General features: G+C 37.3%; 1 long non-coding RNA gene across 1 annotated transcript in view; it reads left to right on the top strand.

Moving 5' to 3' along the window:
* The first annotated feature begins 8,678 nt into the window (after window positions 1–8,678).
* Window positions 8,679–18,869, top strand: part of LOC142852790 (uncharacterized) — a 33,559-nt gene continuing 23,368 nt past the window's right edge. The window contains exon 1 of the long non-coding RNA XR_012910994.1: window positions 8,679–8,872. This is a non-coding gene — a long non-coding RNA (uncharacterized LOC142852790). The remainder of the gene's footprint in view (window positions 8,873–18,869) is intronic.

Genomic DNA, 18,869 nt, shown 5'->3' with positions numbered 1-18,869 from the left:
TTTTAGGATGATTGTATCTATAAGAAATTCTTATATAGCTTTAAAATTAATTTTCCAGAAATTTCCTCAGTTATTTTGGAACTATTTTGAAAAACTTTTAGGATAATTTTGCTGTTTCTCTAGCCTTCTATCTATCATGATTTAGGTGTTACTGGGCCATCTGTAGCAATTCTCTCCTTGCAGCTCTCTATTATTTAAAATTTCCTCTGTAGTGTGGGAAACAAACTACTTTGTTTTGCTATGACAATAAATAAATGTCAGTGTGCTGGAATGTTGCCTTATTAATATTATTTATTGGTATTAATTCCTCAAAACACAAACACTCAAATAAAAATACTGCATTTTAACTGTGTTTTTAATTTTTAAATGTACAGGAAAAATGCACTCTTTGTTTAGAAACTCAGTTCTGTGAGATCTATACATTGGTAGATCCATGTAACCCCTCTTGGAACTGGATTTCATAACACTTCCCATATCCCTCCAATTTCTGCTACCACTTTAAGGTCAAACTATGCTTTCCTTACCTTTACTTCCTGGTAACCACAGAGTACCTCGGCAAGTGTATATATCATTGTTTTTCTTACAAAAGCTGATACGTAGACTTGAACAACACGGAGCCTGTTGCAACTGGTTCCTTGCACCACGGCAATGCTTTTGACTCATCCTTGCTGTCACTTGTCTCAACACACTGTTTCTCCTTTCCAGCGCAGAATACTATTCTAATGTCTTAGTGGTCCCAACTTTACTCATTCATGGACTATTTCAAATTTCTGTCACCTTTAAATGAACCAAGCAGAAATTATCTGCTATTCCAATAGCATTTTAAAAATAAATGTTAATTCATCTAAGGGAACTACTTTAGTAGATTATTCAAACATATGGCAAGCATTTATTTGTTTATAGGAAACTGCCAAAGTGTTTCCTAGAATGGCTGCCCAATTTTGTCTTTCTACCATTAATGTAAGAGAATTCTGGTTGCTTTAGGTTCACTGAAGCATTTAGAATTATTAAGTTTGTTATTGTTCTTTGTTTATTTGATTGTTGTCCTTTTTATTTTAGCTGTCAATTTACTACATATTCATAAACATGTAGTAATATCTGCCTAACACTTATTTTTCAACCATCAGCACCCATGCATTACTATAGCAATATGATATTTACTTTGAAATTAATTTTTAGATTCTGGAGGTATTGATAGGAAAATGGCTATGAAATAGAATATAGAAATATGTTACAGAAATAGAAGCTGCTAAAGATAAAACAAAAAACCCAAGGGTCTTATGCAAGGTTTTGTTTATCTTTATAGGAAGTATGCATATTTTTAGTCTTTTAGCAAATATAAAGGAAAGTTAAATGAGATTGTGAAAATATTAAAGTAAATTTGACTGACTACATTGTCAAAACTTGGCTAATAGCAATAATGTCTGAGGTGGATTTAATTTGCTTTGCTATCAATCTATAAAATAATGATGGGATGGAAAAGGTAGCCTTTTCCACCCACTTATTTTAAGTTGAAATCAAAGCTGTTGTCCTTGTGATTTTCTGATTACTTGGACAAGGACCTTGGATACATATCCATGTTGCATTGAGTTTTGTGTCACCAAAGTCAAACAGTATAACTCTAGAGTTTATGATCTCTTCAGTTCCCATTGGGGAGGAGTTTAGACAACTTAGTGTTTTAGGTGAGCATTGTGATATTATCAATATTGCATAATATGCACCCATGCCATAAACTATGTTTAATCCTCATGTTAAAGCTAGAGTGATTAAAAACCACATGGTACTGGCATAAAAAAACCCACATTGATTAATGGAATCTAATTGAAGACCCAAACATAATCCCACACACTTATGGATACCTGATTTTTTTTTGATTAAAAAAGCCAAAATTACACACTGGAAAAAATATAACATCTTCAACAAATGGTGCTTATCTAACTGGATATCTGCATGTAGAAGAATGCAAATAGATCTATACTTATCAGCCTGTATAAAATTCAACTCTAAGTGGATCAAAGGCATTAACATAAAACCGGATACACTGAACCTGATAGAAGAGACAGTGGGGAATAATTTCGAAATCATGGGCACAGGAAAAGACTCCCTGAACAGAATCCATTAGAGCAGGTGCTAAGATCAACAATTAATAAGTGATACCTCATGAGGTGAAATGTTTCTATAAGACAAAAAATACTATCATTCGGACAAAGTTCTAGTCTCCAGATGGGATTTTGTTTTTTATCAATTCCACATCCAATAGAGCACTAATATCTGAAAAATGTAAAGAATTCAAAGACTAGATATCAAAATATCAAGTAATTCACTATAAAAATGGGGTACAGAGCTAAATAGGAGCCTCAACAGAGAAAACTCAAATGGCTGAGAAATACTTAAAGAATTGCTCAACATCCTTAGCCATCAGGGAAATGCAAATCAAAACTACTTTGAGATCTTATCTTGCACACAACAAACAAACAAACAAAAATAAACCAAAGGAAAGAGTTAATTTTCAAATCAGCTTACAGTATGAGTGAAGAATATAAGCTAATAACAAAACACCAAATATTTGCTTTTTTGTAGATTTTGATTCTCTTACCCACTTTAATTTTAAAATGTATGTGATTATCTGCATTTGGATAAATGCATTACCTTGGAAATTGTTTAACTATTTCTAAAATAAAGATCTTTAGACAGTAAAAAAACCAAAAGATTATAAAGTTGATATTATTATTTGCGTTATATAGGCAAGGAAGCTGCAGACTGATCTATTCGTTGCCTGCACCCACAGAGCTGCCTACACATAGTTGTCTACACTCACATCGTCACCGGCTAGAACTCAAATCTGGATGATTGACCCCTCTGCCGTACCACATGCCCTTATGTGATGCAACTTCTGAATCTGTTATCATTGGTCTCCTCGTCTATGGCCTCATTATTATAACTATAGTCTGTTCGAACAACTATGCCCTGTTTGTCGCTTTAGTATCACAAAGAAATTAACATGTAAAAAATTTAATGGCGATAGATAGCTTCATTAGGTCTCATGATGTTCATCCAGAGAGGGCAAGGTGAGTATTATTCTACACAGGTGACAATCAGTGACCCAGGAAGAGTGTGCTTTATCCAAAATAATAGGAAGCCATGCCTGATACAAGTAGAACATTCATTGACTGTATTGCTTCTCTTCCCCCACTGTGGTGCTTTTGCCAAATGTTCCCCCCAAGAGCTGCTGCTTCATTCAGTCAGTCATGTATCTATCTGCCTAGGCTTAGCCAGAATCACTTCAGCCAACTCAGATGCCAGTCAGCATTCACACAGAAAACGGTCCAGACACCAGTGGGAGCTCATTTCTTTCACTTCCTGTTCATCCTTGTTGTCTTGGTCACTTTGTCTTCTTTTTATTTACTCTGAGCTTAGTCTGGCCTTTCCGTGGTTTGTGAGTGATTTGTTTGGTTATTTCTAATTAGTGTTATTTTTACCTGAAAACAGTCCTAGACTAATAAATACTAAGAAGGCAAAGTCTGATTGTAACAGTGGCTTGACACATTGTTATTTATCGTCATATTCCTTAAACGTTTTATGATTACAGCTTTATTCTAAGTTTGTTCCAAATAAACAAGTCATTTTTCATGACTAAAAGTACAACTCAGCATTTACTTCAGAACAAAATGTATCTTGCTAAACATTATCAGATTTGAAAATGTGATTTAACCTCTAAAAGACAGTTGATTTGCAGTTGATAGGTTTGTTTTTTCTGATTTAGTGGAGTCATCAAACTGCTTGTGCTGCCTAGATAATTTGATGTAAAGACAGGGGGGTGGTGGTAAAAACAAAGCTATGAAATTTTACCTGAAACAAAGAAACCAAGCAATGAGTACAAAGTAGTGGTTTATACTTGTGTGCAGAAGAGTTTAAATACTATTCTTTTTAGACTCTCAGCATACTATCCTGAGTACAGGAAGTACTCTGAGATTTTGTCCGCTTAATTTATGAGTCAGCTCTTCCTATAATAGATTAATTTTATTTAGCATTGTTCTACAATGTTCTGATCAGGCCACATACAATAAGTTTTCACAATTTATCAACATCTCAGAAAAAGCACAGTGCACTCTTTAGCTCTGAGAAATGAAAGAAGAAACCAACAGAAAATTGTAATTTCTAGTGTTCCCAGTGGTATAAATTCATAAGAATGCATATGGATCAGATTTTATACTGGTAGAAGCTTAGTTCTTAACATTGCTTCCCAGCAGCCGGCTTGATGCTTATAATTGTTGTAGGAAATTGCAATTCTTGCTTCCACGACACACTCTGCAGCTGATGACAAAAGCATCCTACCTTTTGTTTAATATGACATAATTCATAGAGTGAAAAAGAGTATCTTATGTTGTAATGTTTATGCCCCCTGAAACCCAGTGTCAGCAAATGGAGATCTTGGTAGACATCAAATGGATTCTAGATACAGTAGCTAATCATGTATGTGTTCATATCTTGTAGATTCAGTTATTCTTTACTGTGTTATATAATTTTGTTCCATTGTGTAATATGCTATGTTCCTTTGTTAGTTGAAAATCCAGTGTTTTGAACAAACTATTTGTGTTCTTGAAATTATTTTTCTATTTATTTATAAAACTCTTCTATCTTTAGTTCTTACCAAAATTCTTTCTGTTTTAAATGCTTCTTTCATACTTCCTTGTTCTTTTTTTAGGCCAATAAAAATGTAAGCTCAGTGTCAACAAATGCCTAAAAATGTTTTTTTTCCTCCTTCTTCTTCAATAAATTTGATTTTCTTGAGACTAATTCCTGTCACATTTACAGTTTTTTTTTAAAGCTTTACACAAACCGAAACATGGCTTGGAAAGAGAGAATCTCAATTGAGGAATTGCCTTCATCAAATTGGCCTGTGGGAATTTAGTTGAAATCTTATAGTTCCATGTCTTATGTCAGAGGGCTTTAGTGGATTCATCCTTGCAGGTTTGTTGACTGCAACACCCCCCCCCCCCTCTCTCTCTGGCTTATTCCACTGCCTGTCTGTATTTATCCTTAGAAGATTCTACAACCTCTTTAATCAGGTATTCTTCATGACTCTAAAGTTAGAACCATGTGGCTAATTTTGCCAAGTTCAGTTGTCCTTTGAGGGTAAGCCTGGTACCCTCCTTGAATTAAATTTGCATAAAATTTTCTTTTATACTCTTCTTGCTCTTTTTCATTGTAGAGCCACATAAGAGAAATTTCTAATAACCACAATGATATAGTCAATATTACTATCTTGAAATCACTGCTAAGAAAATTAATTCAAAAATCTTCCATTTGGTATCAGGAAGATTCCTAGGACAAGGGCAGAAAGCAGCCATATTGTTTGCCAAAAGAGTATAAAAATAGTCTTTAACCTGGTTATTTTTGTTTCCCCTGAAACCCTTTTGCTGGGCCTCAATAATCCAGTGCTCTCAGCCCTATTGTCCTTCAAGCTCTTACTAGGAAGGCCCATTAAATCTTACTTATAATCTTCTGTCACCTCCCAAGTCCAAAGTCCCAAAGTCTTCCACACTTCTCTGAAAAAACTCCACATAATCAAGTCTGTCAGCAGTGCCCACTCCATGACACCAAACTTCTGTCTTTGTTATTTTTCTATTACTGTGCTAAAATACCATGGCCAAGGGAAATTATAGAAGAACAAGTTTATTTGGGGCTTACAGTTTCAGAGGGTTGGAGTCCATGGTTACATCATGGTAGGAAAAAACATGGGAGCAGTCAGACAGGTATAGCACAAAAACAACAGCTGAGAGCTCACATCTTAAGATACAATCACGAGGTAGAGAGAATTATCTGAACATCTTTTAGGCTTTTGAAATTTTAAAGCCTGATCCCAGTGACAGACTTCTAACAAGATCACACCACGTCATCCTTCCCAAATAATTTCACCAACTGGTGAACAGATATTCAAACACATGATATGAAGAGAATCATTTTAATTTAAACCACCAAATGTTCTGAATATTTACCCACATACCCAAAGATAAATGTAATCCTTACCCCTCATCAAGGAAACCCTTTCTCTTTGAAGAAGATGTGGAAACATTACAGAAAACCACAACTGATTGAAATGCAGTTGTGGAGCTCCGTACTGATTGATCTACAATACAACTCTTACATCTCAGATGCGGGGAAAATTGGGGAAGAAGGGATGGAGTAGAAAATTTGCTGTAAGATGCATCTCCTAGAAATGTCAGAGGAGGTATACCCATGAAATCCCACAAAAATGGCCTTTTAAACATGACTTGAACAAAGACAATGTGAATAGAGAGCTAATGTAGTAGGAGAAAAACTCGGTAGGCCCCAACTCTAGACAAAGGATTACAGGAAACTAAAGGTGGCTGAGAGCTGGAGAAATAGTCTTCTTCAGAAATTAGTTATATAATACTAAATGGTCAATCCTGCAATCATAAATGTATGAGTAACATTATACTGACTAGGAAGGTTATATTTATCTAACATATATATTTTTACATGTAAATCCACACACACATACATATATATTACATGTAAAAACAATTATAGAAAAAGTGACCATAAATGTTTAAATTATGTTTCAACTCTATTGTTGATCAGCATTCATGGTGCTGGAAGGTACTTTGCATGATACAGAGGAGATATATAATTATAAATGTCATCTAGATACTGAGACCTATAGCAGGGGCCTTTCTGCAAGATATCTTGGTACAATAGTGGCACAAATATTATGGAAGTAACCAACCGCTTTCTGCCTGGATTTAAGGTCTATTCCATGAACTAGAACCCACAATTGAACCTGCTAAAGTGTCAAGAACCTGATACTAGATATATGTCATGAGCCTAGGGGAAAACCTACTATTATTATTCTGCTAAAGGAGCAGCAATAAAATGATTGCTAATGATACATTGATGTACCCATAGATCAGTGTCTCACTCAATCTCCATCAGAGAAACTTCTGGCAGTAGATGGGAATTAAGTCAGAGACTCACAACTAGATATTCCTCTCTACTCTTCTCCCCTTCCTTTCCATAACCACTAAATAAATATCCAACCTCACTCTGCGTGACACGCCTATCCATATTTCTGTCTCTTGCCATCACTGTGTGTCTCCCTGCCCGGGAGCAGCCACTGCTCAGAAACCTGCAGCTGTCCCTGCCTCTGCTCTCTGGACCCTCTGCCTACTGCCTGCTGCCATATGGCCCACTGCCTGCCATCACCATGGATCTGCAGCATTTTTAATTAATCCATTACAAAGAGACTTTGGAGCTCAGTCAAAATGGAATGCTTTTGTGAAACCCAGGATCTGTGAGGGAGAGGAGGCAGAAAGAGTGCCAGAGTCAGAGGTGACTGATGACTCTAAGGTAACAGTATCTTCCAGACACAAGACTGATACATCTATGAACTCACAGAGACTGTGGCATCACTCCAAAACTTGCACAAGTTCAAGCTAAATGGGGTTCAACACCAAGAGAGTTAAAAGTGGACTTGGGGTTCTGCTCATAACCAAGAAGCTATTTGCAGTGAACAATTACCGAAAAGGGGAAAACCAGTTTCCTCCAATGGAGTGTCACTGGGTATATATTAACCACATCCCAGGGCAGGCCCGACACTCAGGAGTAGTTAGCTGGTACAAAAAAACCTCTATCCGGTGGGAGGTCCTTGGACTCCCCACAGGGCAGGGAACCCTGACTGCCCTTAGGCTGATGAGAGAGGGGGAGTTGATTGGGGGAGGGGGAGGGAAATGGGAGGCGGTGGCAGGGAGGAGACAGAAATCTTTAATAAATAAATAAATAATAAAAAAATAAATAAAAATAAAATGAAGCTAATTAAACCAGAAAAAAACCCCTCTATCCCTTTCCCCCCTTTTTTTCTTCTCTTGTAGGCTTTTTATTTTATTTTGTTTTATTTTGGTGTATTTTGTCTTTTATTTTATTTGTCTTGGTTTTCACTTTGGTAGTTCATTCTTTTGAAAGAGAGAGAAAGGACAATAAACTTATGTGGGTAGGGAGATGGGAAGGATTTGGGAAGAGTTTCAGGAGAGAAAAACAGTATCAAAATATATCATATGAGAAAAATCTGAAAATTATAGTTACACTATTATCCCTTTCCTTCTTTTCTCTCCAACCCATCTCATATATCTCCTGTTGCTTGTTCTAAAATTCATGGCCTCTTTTTCCTTCATTTTCGATATATATCATTATTTATATATTCCTAAGTATATAAGTACATTCCACTAAGTCTGTATAACGTTACTCGTATGTGGCTGACTTCAATGGGTATCCAGTTGGGCTCTATGTTCTTCCAGCTCCGAATTCCAAATCTCCAGATGTGTATACAGAGCCTGGAAGAACAGTAGTAATTTGGGAGGTAGAAAGGGACAATGGTGAGCGAAAGAACAGTAGAGGAGGGAATAGAAGGATACAAGTGACATGAGAGGGGAAAAGGGAAAAATAGGGGATGCTCTAATTAGGGAGGAGAGAGAGGTCAGTAAGGCAGGGAAGGGAGGGAGGCAGGTAAAAACGTCTGAAAAGGCATATTAGTGTCTTTCGAAAATGTTGATAAATATTTGTATTAATTCTTTGAGAATTTCATACGTTGCATTTTTATCATATTAAAGATTTTTCAAGCTCTTGAATTTGCTTCATTTCCTGAAACAGGCCTGTCGGAGCCCACAGAAGTCGGTCTGTTTCACCTTGTCTAAAGGTCAGCGAGTTCAGGCCAATTCTTGCTACTTCAAGGACGTAACAGGAGGTCTGATCCAGGGAGTGGCTGCCTACAGGATGCTTGACTTAAGGTGTGGTCACTGCCTGTCCTGCCAAATCAACAGAATACTTAACCCAGGATGCTTCAAGTATTGAAGAGGTAATTGCTGTTTGTTCTTTGCCTCCCCCCTCCCCTTTTGGAGTGGGGTATATAAAGCAAATAGAAAATAAATGCAGGCGAATTCAGTATTCACTGGTTTCCCTCCTGACTCTACTCCGTGTCTCCCTCTACTCCTTTTGTATTTCTGTTAAAGTCTAGCAGTTCAGTAGCGGGAAATTAGTATTGTTTTGTCAGTTCATTTCCAAACTACAAAAATTTCAAAGCTATATTGGGAGAAATCTCAGTGCCCTTTCTCTTAGCGGGTTTTGTAAAGGTCACACCGATTCACTGGTTAGGCTACAATTTTCTTACATGTTCTGGAGTCTCCTTTGGTAGTGGCAACAAAACTTCATTTGTTGCTTAAGGAGCAGGCGCTTATTTCGCACAGTTCTGGGGCTAGATTATCCAAATGGATGCTAGAAGATTTAGTTCTGGGTGAAGATCAGCTTGCTGGCTCACAAATGCCCATCATATCATTCACATTATATGTGCTCAGAGGACCTCTTCTTTTTTCCCGGGGTGGGGGAAAAAGAGATAGGGAGGAAGGAAGAAAAGGAAGACTGAAGGAGACAGACAGAAGACAGGTGGGGAAGAAACATGCATACACACACACACACACACACAAAAGAGGTGGGGGGGAGAGAGACAGAGAGAGGGAGGAGGAGGAAGGGAGCGAGGGAGGAAGAGAGGGAGTTCTATGCTGTTCCTTTTATTATAAGGACACAAATCTTCCCATCACAGCCCCCATGCTCACAGTCTTATGAAAGCCTTAATATTTCTCTAAGTTCTCATGTCAAATATAATTTTGTTGAGAGTTGAGGTTTCCATGAGCATATGAATGGATGGGATGACAAACATACTGTCTAGAATACTAGCTACGGTGGCTGAGTTTTGCAGCTTGCTTCCTAATCACTGCTCAGGCAAACTCCACAGGAATCTTGGTCATAAAGAATGTCACAGTCAAATAAGTTTGGGAAACTCTAACTCAAGTGAAAGCAAGTCGATTTTCCACTGAAGTTTTTCTAAGAGCCTTGAATATGCACATAATTCTGAATTACTTATGGGAAAGTTTTCAATAAACATTCAAGACATTTTTCACACCACGCTTACCCATATTTCCATTGTATACATCACAGGAAACAATGTAGAAAATAATAATGACCAGGGAAAATTTTGTGTATATGTAGATAAGGTTCATCAATTATACTTTTATATGCTTATTATGGTTACCTAGAAAAACATGTTTTATATTTATGTACGTTATTTCATGTCTTTCACTTACGAAAATTGCATGATATTACGGGCAAGAAAGCCATTGAACAGTATTTTGGAGTCAATGCGAAGTAAAAATGGAGCAGTAGGATATTGGATTGGAGAGGTTTCATGAAATAAAGAATTATGTACTTTCTAGACATTTTTAAACTTTTCTCAAAAAAGATTTTAAGTGGCATTTGTTTCTCTCTTGCTGAAGTATGTCAATACAGAAGGGTTTGTGTTCATTATGGACGCGTGTATCTACAGCAGAGTGTAGATGGTTCACGTGCCTGGTTTGAACTTCCCCCACTAACATCTTGTTATTATAGTAGAGGAATCAGGCTGTACACAATGAAGTGATTTCTCCGGGTCTGTTAGCGAACCGAAAGCACAGACAGAGCTAGAATGAAAATGTCCTACCTCTTACATCAGTGATCCTTCCCTGCTGCCTTGGTTGTTCTCAACTTTAGTCCTTCCAACTCTTCTTTCGAATGAGAATTTCACACTCATCAGAGACACATGGTTTTAAAAAAAAATTCTTAGGAGCCAGGAAGATGACCCTGAGGGTGAAGATGCCAAGTCCTAGTCCCTGAGTTATAACACTGGATCCTACATGGTGTAAGAAGAAAGCAGATTCCTCTAAGTTGTTCCCTGGTCTTCACATGAATGCCTTGGTATGAAGACACACATACATGCATGCACGCACATGGGCAAAAATAAATAAGTAAATATATGACTAAATTTATATAAGATATCTTAAAAGTAAAATACATACATAAAATGTATTAGATGTGGCCTTCAAATGGAAGGTATTATTAACACACATAATAGAGAATAGCCTGTTTCCTGTTGGCTCTTTATTCTGGGGAAAGACCATGGCTCACAGCTAAAATAAAAATAAATTTTTTAATTAGCCAAAGTATTGCTTATTTTGAGAAAGAACAAAATATAAATATTTGGTTTTAAATTTAAAAAATTAAAAAAAATACTTTAACAAGTAGTTGGAGAGCAGTTACCCATACCAGAAGGACAAAGTGTCTAGGCCTTGGTGCTTGGGGCATAAGCTTCTAGAACCTTGGCCTGCATGGGAGTGACTCATTTTGGTGAATCAGCCCTTTCCACAATTTGTATTGAGGACAGCAGTTCCTGGGAGGAAAGCAGCATTGTTTAGCATCCATCTCTAGTCTAGGTGCACGCAGATGTGCATGTACTGTTCTCCATCAGAGGGAAAATTGTGCCTTTGTCCTTATCAACGGTGGATGAGTTATCCACACAAAATTACAGATGACTCACACATACAGTTTTGTGACATTTCTGTTTTCTGTTCTTCCTGCTTGGAGAGACTATCTGAGCTGAGAAATCTAATTACCTTTTGATGATGAAGCAAGATGAGAGCAAGCTCAGAGCAGAGAGATTTTTTTTTCCCCTATAAATTTGGCTCTGACAATGCCTGCTGGAGGATGGTACCTTCTCAAGATCAATGGAGTTTCGTCATTGTCTTGTCCAAGAAACTCCCCCTTGCTTTGACTGTGAGTGAAGATAATGGAGTATGTTTTAGCTCCAACTGTATTTGTCTCATCCGGTAGAATTTTCTAGACAGAACGTGCTGACCTTATCTGCTGTAGCTGCTGGGTTCCCCTTGGTGGGACTAAAGGCTGCAAACTAAGAAGAAACACGTCCATTCTGCGCGGATGAAGTGCACACAAAGCGGAATGAATTACCAAGCCCTTGGGTTTGGTGTACCGTGACAGGAGGCCCAGATTACAGAGTACTGGTGCACAGAGCTGGAAAATGTCCTGGGAGATGCTCTTTTGTTTGCAAAGACGCCGTTTGCACAGCCCAGCTGGGAGGGAGAGTAACGTCTGAGATGCAGAGCGGTCAGGTGGTGTTCGTCCATTTGGAGTGTCCTTTTCTGTGGTTGGAATAAGGAATGGCTGCATTTATTTCAATCAGATCCATCTGGGGCTTACTCTTCCTGGAAGGCCACAGCGATGGGAAAGAACAACGCAAATGGGAAAACCTTCCTTGAAAAAGACAGAACGAAAAGTCCTGAACTTGAAAATGCCTTTTCTGCAGCCATCGTCGCTCTCAGGGAAAGCTTTGAAGGGCAAATAGTAGAAGATAGGATGGAAGTCGGGATCTGCAGTGAAGCCGACTTTAGGGCATTTATTCCGACTGATTTTCAGACTGTCAGAGCATACTAAAGAAGGGGCTGAACAATTCCACTTCAAGATAATTTATCTAGCCGGGCGGTGGTGGCGCACGTCTTTAATCCCAGCATTCAGAAGGCAGAGGCAGGCAGATCTCTGTGAGTTTGAGGCCAGCCTGGTCTACAAGAGCTAGTTCCAGGACAGGCCCCAAAGCTACCAAAAAACCCTGTCAAACAAACAAAAAAATCTATTTACTTATACATGTTTATGGTATGTTTTATTTTTGCAGACTTTTTATACTTATTTCTACAGGGCTTAATAGAACTATGTTTTTAAAATGATAATTATACAAACAGACTAATAAATCCAATTTTTTTTTTGATTTTCAAGACAGGGTTTCTCCATAGCTTTTGGTTCCTGTCCTGGAACTGGCTCTTGTAGACCAGGCTGGCCTCGAACTCACAGAGATCCGCCTGCCTCTGCCTCCCGAGTGCTGGGATTAAAGGCGTGAGCCACCACCGTCCAGCTCTAAATCCAATTAAGTGTTTAGGAGTTGTAGAGGTTGTTTGTTTACTTATTTATTCATCTATCTATTATGTATGCATGCATGCATGTATGTATGTATGTATGTATCTATCTGTCTATCTATCTATCTATCTATCTATCTATCTATCTATCTATCTATATCTATCATTTATCATCTGTTGATCTCTCTCTCTCTCTGTCTACCTACCTACCTATCCATCTATCTATCATCTACATATCTATCTTTCCACCTACCTATCCACCTATCTAATTAATATGTATATCTTTGCACCATGTTCATGCCTGGTGCCACGGAGATAAGAAGATACCATAGAACTGAAGTTACTGATGGTGTGAGCCACCATGTAGGTGATGGGTACCAAACCCAGATGAGAGCAGTGAGTACCTTTTAACTGCTGAGCTAGCTCATCAGTTTTGAAGTGGAAAAGTTTAAACTAGTTATTTCTTACTTTTAATCACATTTGATTTCTGGGAATTACATTGCAAAGCAGAATGACAAAATTAATGAAGTTTTTATATATTTCACATTTACCATTAGATAGTTCCTATATTTTCACAGAGCACTATGCTGATTTTGCCTTTAGAATGGAGAGACTCTGTAGTCATTGATGGATTCATGAGTGGATTAGGTGTTGTGGTGGTTTGAATCAGAATGGCCCCACAGGCTCTTACATTTGAATGCTTAGTCATCTGGGAGTGGCCCTACTTGAGAAGGATTAGAAGGTGTGGCCTTGTTGGAATAGATGTGACTTTGTGGGATGAAGTGTGTCCCTCAGGGTGGCTTTTGAGGTTTCACAATTCCAAGTCAGGTCCAGAGTCTCATTCCTCTTACTGTTGCCTGTGGATCCAGGTGTAGAACTCTCAGCTACTTGTCCAGTACCATGCCTGCATGTGTACTTCCATGCTCCCTGCTATGATGCTGATGTACTAGACCTCTGAAACTGTAAGCAAGCCCCAATTAAATGTTTTGTTTTATAGGAATTGTCTTGGTCATGGAAGAACACTGACTAAGATGCGTATTAAGCACCATTAGGTATTGACCAGGAAGAGACTAGAGTACTTTGTGTGACTTAGCAAGGAAGTGCTAAGCAAAATCAGCCTCCTTTAGGAGAAATACAACTAAATGAACTATGATTTTTTTGCAAAATAAAAAGAACCCTTTCATTAGGAAAGATTCAAGAATTCTCCTAGATCTGGTTATTGGTCACTAATCAGTAAATATCAAACTTTGCCTAATTGGAACATATACATTGATGTCATTAATATCCAACATGACATATATTATATGTCAAACATATACTATTTTAAATACATTTTTATGCTTATTATACTAGTTATCATTAACTGTCAACTTGACAACATGTAGAATCACCTGAAGAGGAGTCTCAATTGAATAATCGTCTTCTTCAGATTGCTCTGTAGACATGTTGGTGAAGAATTGTCTGAACTGATGTAGGAGGGTCCAGATCACTCTGGGAAGAACTGTTTAGTTCTGGATTGTGTAAGAAAGTCAGCTAACCCTGAGTCTGTGAGCAGGCCAGCAAGCAGTATTTCCCCATGTTTCCTATCCACATTTCTATCCCAACTTCTCTCAGTGATGGACTGTGACCTGGGAGCATAATGAAAATAAATATGTTCTTCCATGACTTGTTTTTGATCAGAATATTGTTATCACAGCAACAGAAATCAAAATAGAACACTTATATATTAGATTAATTAAATACTGCTGTTTTCCTGTTAGCGTTTCCATGGTATTGTCTTACTTCTGATTTCATCAATGATTTATTTTTAATCAACAGATTTATATTTCAAACTTTATGTCCTTAGTTTGCTATTCAATTTAGTGATTCCATGAAAGCCAGATATCCTTTTTGTGCCTAAAGTTGTGCTTATCAGACTAGTATTAATATACCTCACTGTTTAAACATTGTGGGTAAATAGATATAATGTTCATTTATCTACCTATTGTTCTTAAGATAACATATAAGGCACAAACTGTATTTATATATTTGGGGAAGTTAATGAGTAAGAGAGTATGCACCATATTTTCAGTGGTTTTTAAATATAGACATATGTTTTAAACTTATATTTGTTAAGCACAAATAATTCTAACTACTTTTATAATTTTAGCAAAATATTTTTTCTTCATAAATACTTAATACTGAAAGATATAAGGCATGCTTATGCAATCAGGTTCAATAGATGTTATAGTTTGAGTGATAATGCCTTTGAGGTGATCAGCTATGGCAAGTTACTATTCAAAGAAATACAGTAATAAAGTTATTCAAAGAAATACAGTAATAAAGAGCTAGAAATTAACTTATTTTTATTTTAAAGCATATATCTTTTTTTTTAGAAAAAAATGTTCTTGTTAGAGATACATATCTCAATTTGTTGATATATATATATATATATATATATATATATATATATATATATATATATATTTCGAGACAGGGTTTCCCTGTGGTTTTGGAGCCTGTCCTGGAACTAGCTCTTGTAGACCAGGCTGGTCTCGATTAGGCTACATGTATTTACTCTAGAAGCACCCACTGAATTGAACCAAATCTTTCCAAAACTTTGAAAATGAAATTTAATAGTTTAAATGGAACATGCTAAAATAAGCAGACACCTCTCATTGCACAAGTGAATACTATATGACATCCGCATGAGTGTTGGCACCATGTTCTCTGTTTTTCATAAGTAGAGATTGTTTGCTGTAGCTTTTAGGGCAGGTGAGTGAGGACTCTCATGTTTTCTCTATTCAAATCCAGAGGTTAGCTAACATCCTATGACGATATACCCTCATTTTAAAAAGACACAGGCCAACAAGAATATTCTGTGTTCCTCAACTGAAAACATGGAGAGAAGAGGCACACATATAAAAAAAAAAGACTAAGATAAAGGAGCTAGAAGATAGCTCAAATGACAAAAGCTACTGTCAAGCAAGCTTGAGCATCTTACCTTGGATCCTCAGCACCACAGAATGAGCTGGGTATGATGGTGCATCAGTGAGAGACTCTGCCTCAAAATATAAGGTGAGAAGAAAGTGAAGAAGACACCTGATGTTGACCTCTAGCCTTCAAACCCTCGTGCACAGACATGCAGAGAGAATTTATGGTGTTTGTATAAAGTCATAAGTCAGAGTTAAGCTACAGTTAAAAGGAAGCAAGAATCTTAGAGGAGAAATGTACAAGAACATATACAAAGTTGAAAAAATGCAAGAATTTGTTTCTGGGAAAGATTGGGAGAAAGGGGTATGAGTGACATGTCACTGTAGGTGCACTTTATCGTGTGTGATGGTGCAATACTGATAAGCCATCTGTGGCCAAGCATACTTACAGATATGATGTTCTGCCTCAAGGTGGAGAGTCTATGGCCTGACTTTACTGAGAATCCTTCTCTAGGTGTTAGACTTTTCCTTAGGTTCCAGTGCATTTGTATATATAATGTTACACCATTGGGCATTCCCAGTATTCTGTGACACATCTAAAGTGAGCGTCCTCTTCTTGCAACCAGGGGATGCAGAAGGAACTAGATTCCTCAAAAGTTGGGCACACTTTCTGGCATGAATAGGTTTCTATTCTTTGGGGAAGAGGAAGGGCTGTTCTTACCTTGCTTGAGTTCCATAGTCTTACATTTGTACAAATTTGCATCATAAAAATGCTGTGTGTCAACTCGGACTTTTGTTTATCTGAATGTTTCTACCACATTTTATAAACTGCAGCGTTTCATTTAAACCATTGATTCGTATTTGCAGCACAAAAAACAAACTATGCAGTTTACTTCTCTCAATTCTAATAATAACTCCAATGCCATGCTTGCCAAAACCTCCATTAAAGACATATGCCTTGACTCACTGATCTCAATAATACGGAAAAACAACCTTTCCCAGCTGCGGGAAGTTTAATGTTGCTTTTGAAGAGAAAGCAGAGAAATGCCCCACTCAAATATTTATATAGCTTGGGACTCCCAGGAGACCCTCAGTAACAGGAAGTGGTTCTGTTAGTCCTGCTGAAGGTCCACCCCAACTGTAGAACTACAGATAGATGCAGGGAACAGCAAATGCACATGGCCTCATTGCGGTGTCAGGGTTCCCTCGACAGGCTGTTTCTTTGCTCCTAAACCAATCTTCAGTTTGGTTAAACTGAGAAAGATGATTTTAGTTTATTCTGGGTTCTACGTGTCTGGACTGTAAACTTCTGAAGGCATGGAACACCCTCCCAAGTCTTGGACCTCAACTATAGGAGACTCTTAGTTTGCATATTGTGTCAAATGTAAATTCGGAAGTATGTTTTCCTTTTATAGCCTCTCTGGATTTTCTCTCTGTTCTCAGAATCTGATGTGGGGAAAACAGTCTGCTTGTTCCTCAGTAGACTGTTTTAACCTCAGAAGCAAATTCCAGATCCACTTTCTCTCATCCAGAATATCTTATTAATTAATTAAAGCCATAGGTCACAATTTGTTAGACATGTTGAATGCTGAAGTGTAGCATATGATACTGATAAATTACTCCAGATTACTTATGTGACTATAATGTGAACGGAGTGGAACGGATTGAATAGGGAATGAATGAAACGGATTTAAATCACAAAGGTACTTACAAATACAAATAAATTAGAATGCAGAGAAATAGAGGCTGCATTTCCTAAACTCAGAGAGACTATTTTCAGCCATATGCTTTGAAAAAAATAGAACAATTGTTATTTTGAAATAATCTTACAAAATGCATGTCACCTCAAAACCAAGACTTTTTTCTAATGCTATTTAACAGATGGCATTGTATAGATACTCTTATCAATGGCAAATAGTGTAAAAATAGCAAACAAATATTGACTGAGCATCGTCATACCCTGTTACATGCAGACTGTTGACGTAGGTTCTCTAGTGAAACTGAAAAACCTCATGAATGGCTGTGCATGCCCCATTGCTTACATTCTTTCTGGAACTTGAATATACCGAGATACAAATTCTATAAAGAACAGTCAAGGAAATAGTCTGTGCATGTCCTGTTTAACAACTATAAATTTTGCAACAGAAATATATATTCTCATAGTTCCTTGTGTTTTTTGTAATAAAGGAGTGGTCAGACCTTTAGTGGAACTTGGATGCAGTACTTTTAAGGTTGTAAGATGCAAGCAACCATGATGGTTTTCCTGCTGCCATATTCACCGTTTATAAAACCATCAGAGATGTCATAATTTTGCAGCAGATGTCGTCATACAATCTGACTCTCATCTTTGTATCAAATTAAAGATTATGTGATTCTGATAAGTTATCTCAAGGTAAGCTATGTACTCTGTATATTCTAGTGAGGTTATTCTGGTGTATTGTGGGCATTGGAGGGTGGGATTGCTCATAAAGAAGTATAGGCTTTCGAGATGAATTTTACAGAACTATCGTTTATCCTCCTGCATAAAAGTTACCCCTACTATAAGTGAAATGTGCAATTTTGCATCTTCCACTGAACCTGGAAATGTCAGGGCTAGCTAATGGAATGAAAATGCCACACACAGAATGGGAGATGAACCAGATGCAGCAGGCTGTTTTTTGTTGTGGCGGCTCTAGCCATAAGATATGCACTCAAAACCATTTGCTGCTCTGCAGTTAATTCCTTGATAAAAACGGGCACCTTGGCCTTGAGCTAGGACTCTCACTGTTCAGTAAAAAATCCAACTATTTTCCTCCATCATCAAAATCGCTTTTCATCATAATCCCCTTTTAGAACAACTAAAGACCCAGAAAGCTAGTGTCTGGCATAATAAAGAGGAAAAGAACATTGAATTCTTGGTAAGAATGTTCTGAAACCAAAGAAGATAATTTCTAGAGAACTTGGTAATTAGTTTCTCATTTTAATGTTGATGTTGTCTCTTAGACATCTTAAGACCAAGCAACTAAAACAGATATGTTTTGAATTAACACATTAAAAGGAATGAATAAACTCTCTTCTTTGATGCTAACCTTAGCCAGCACTTTTCCAGTTCTTTTTATCAACACTGTAAGAAATTTCTTTTTCCTACTTCTCTTTTGATATGACCTATTTTCTC

This window comes from Microtus pennsylvanicus, chromosome 6, assembly GCF_037038515.1.
Source record: "Microtus pennsylvanicus isolate mMicPen1 chromosome 6, mMicPen1.hap1, whole genome shotgun sequence".
Taxonomy (NCBI): Eukaryota; Metazoa; Chordata; class Mammalia; order Rodentia; family Cricetidae; genus Microtus; species Microtus pennsylvanicus.
The sequence above is the reverse complement of the archived record's forward strand: the minus strand, read 5'-3'. Positions and strand labels throughout refer to the sequence as shown.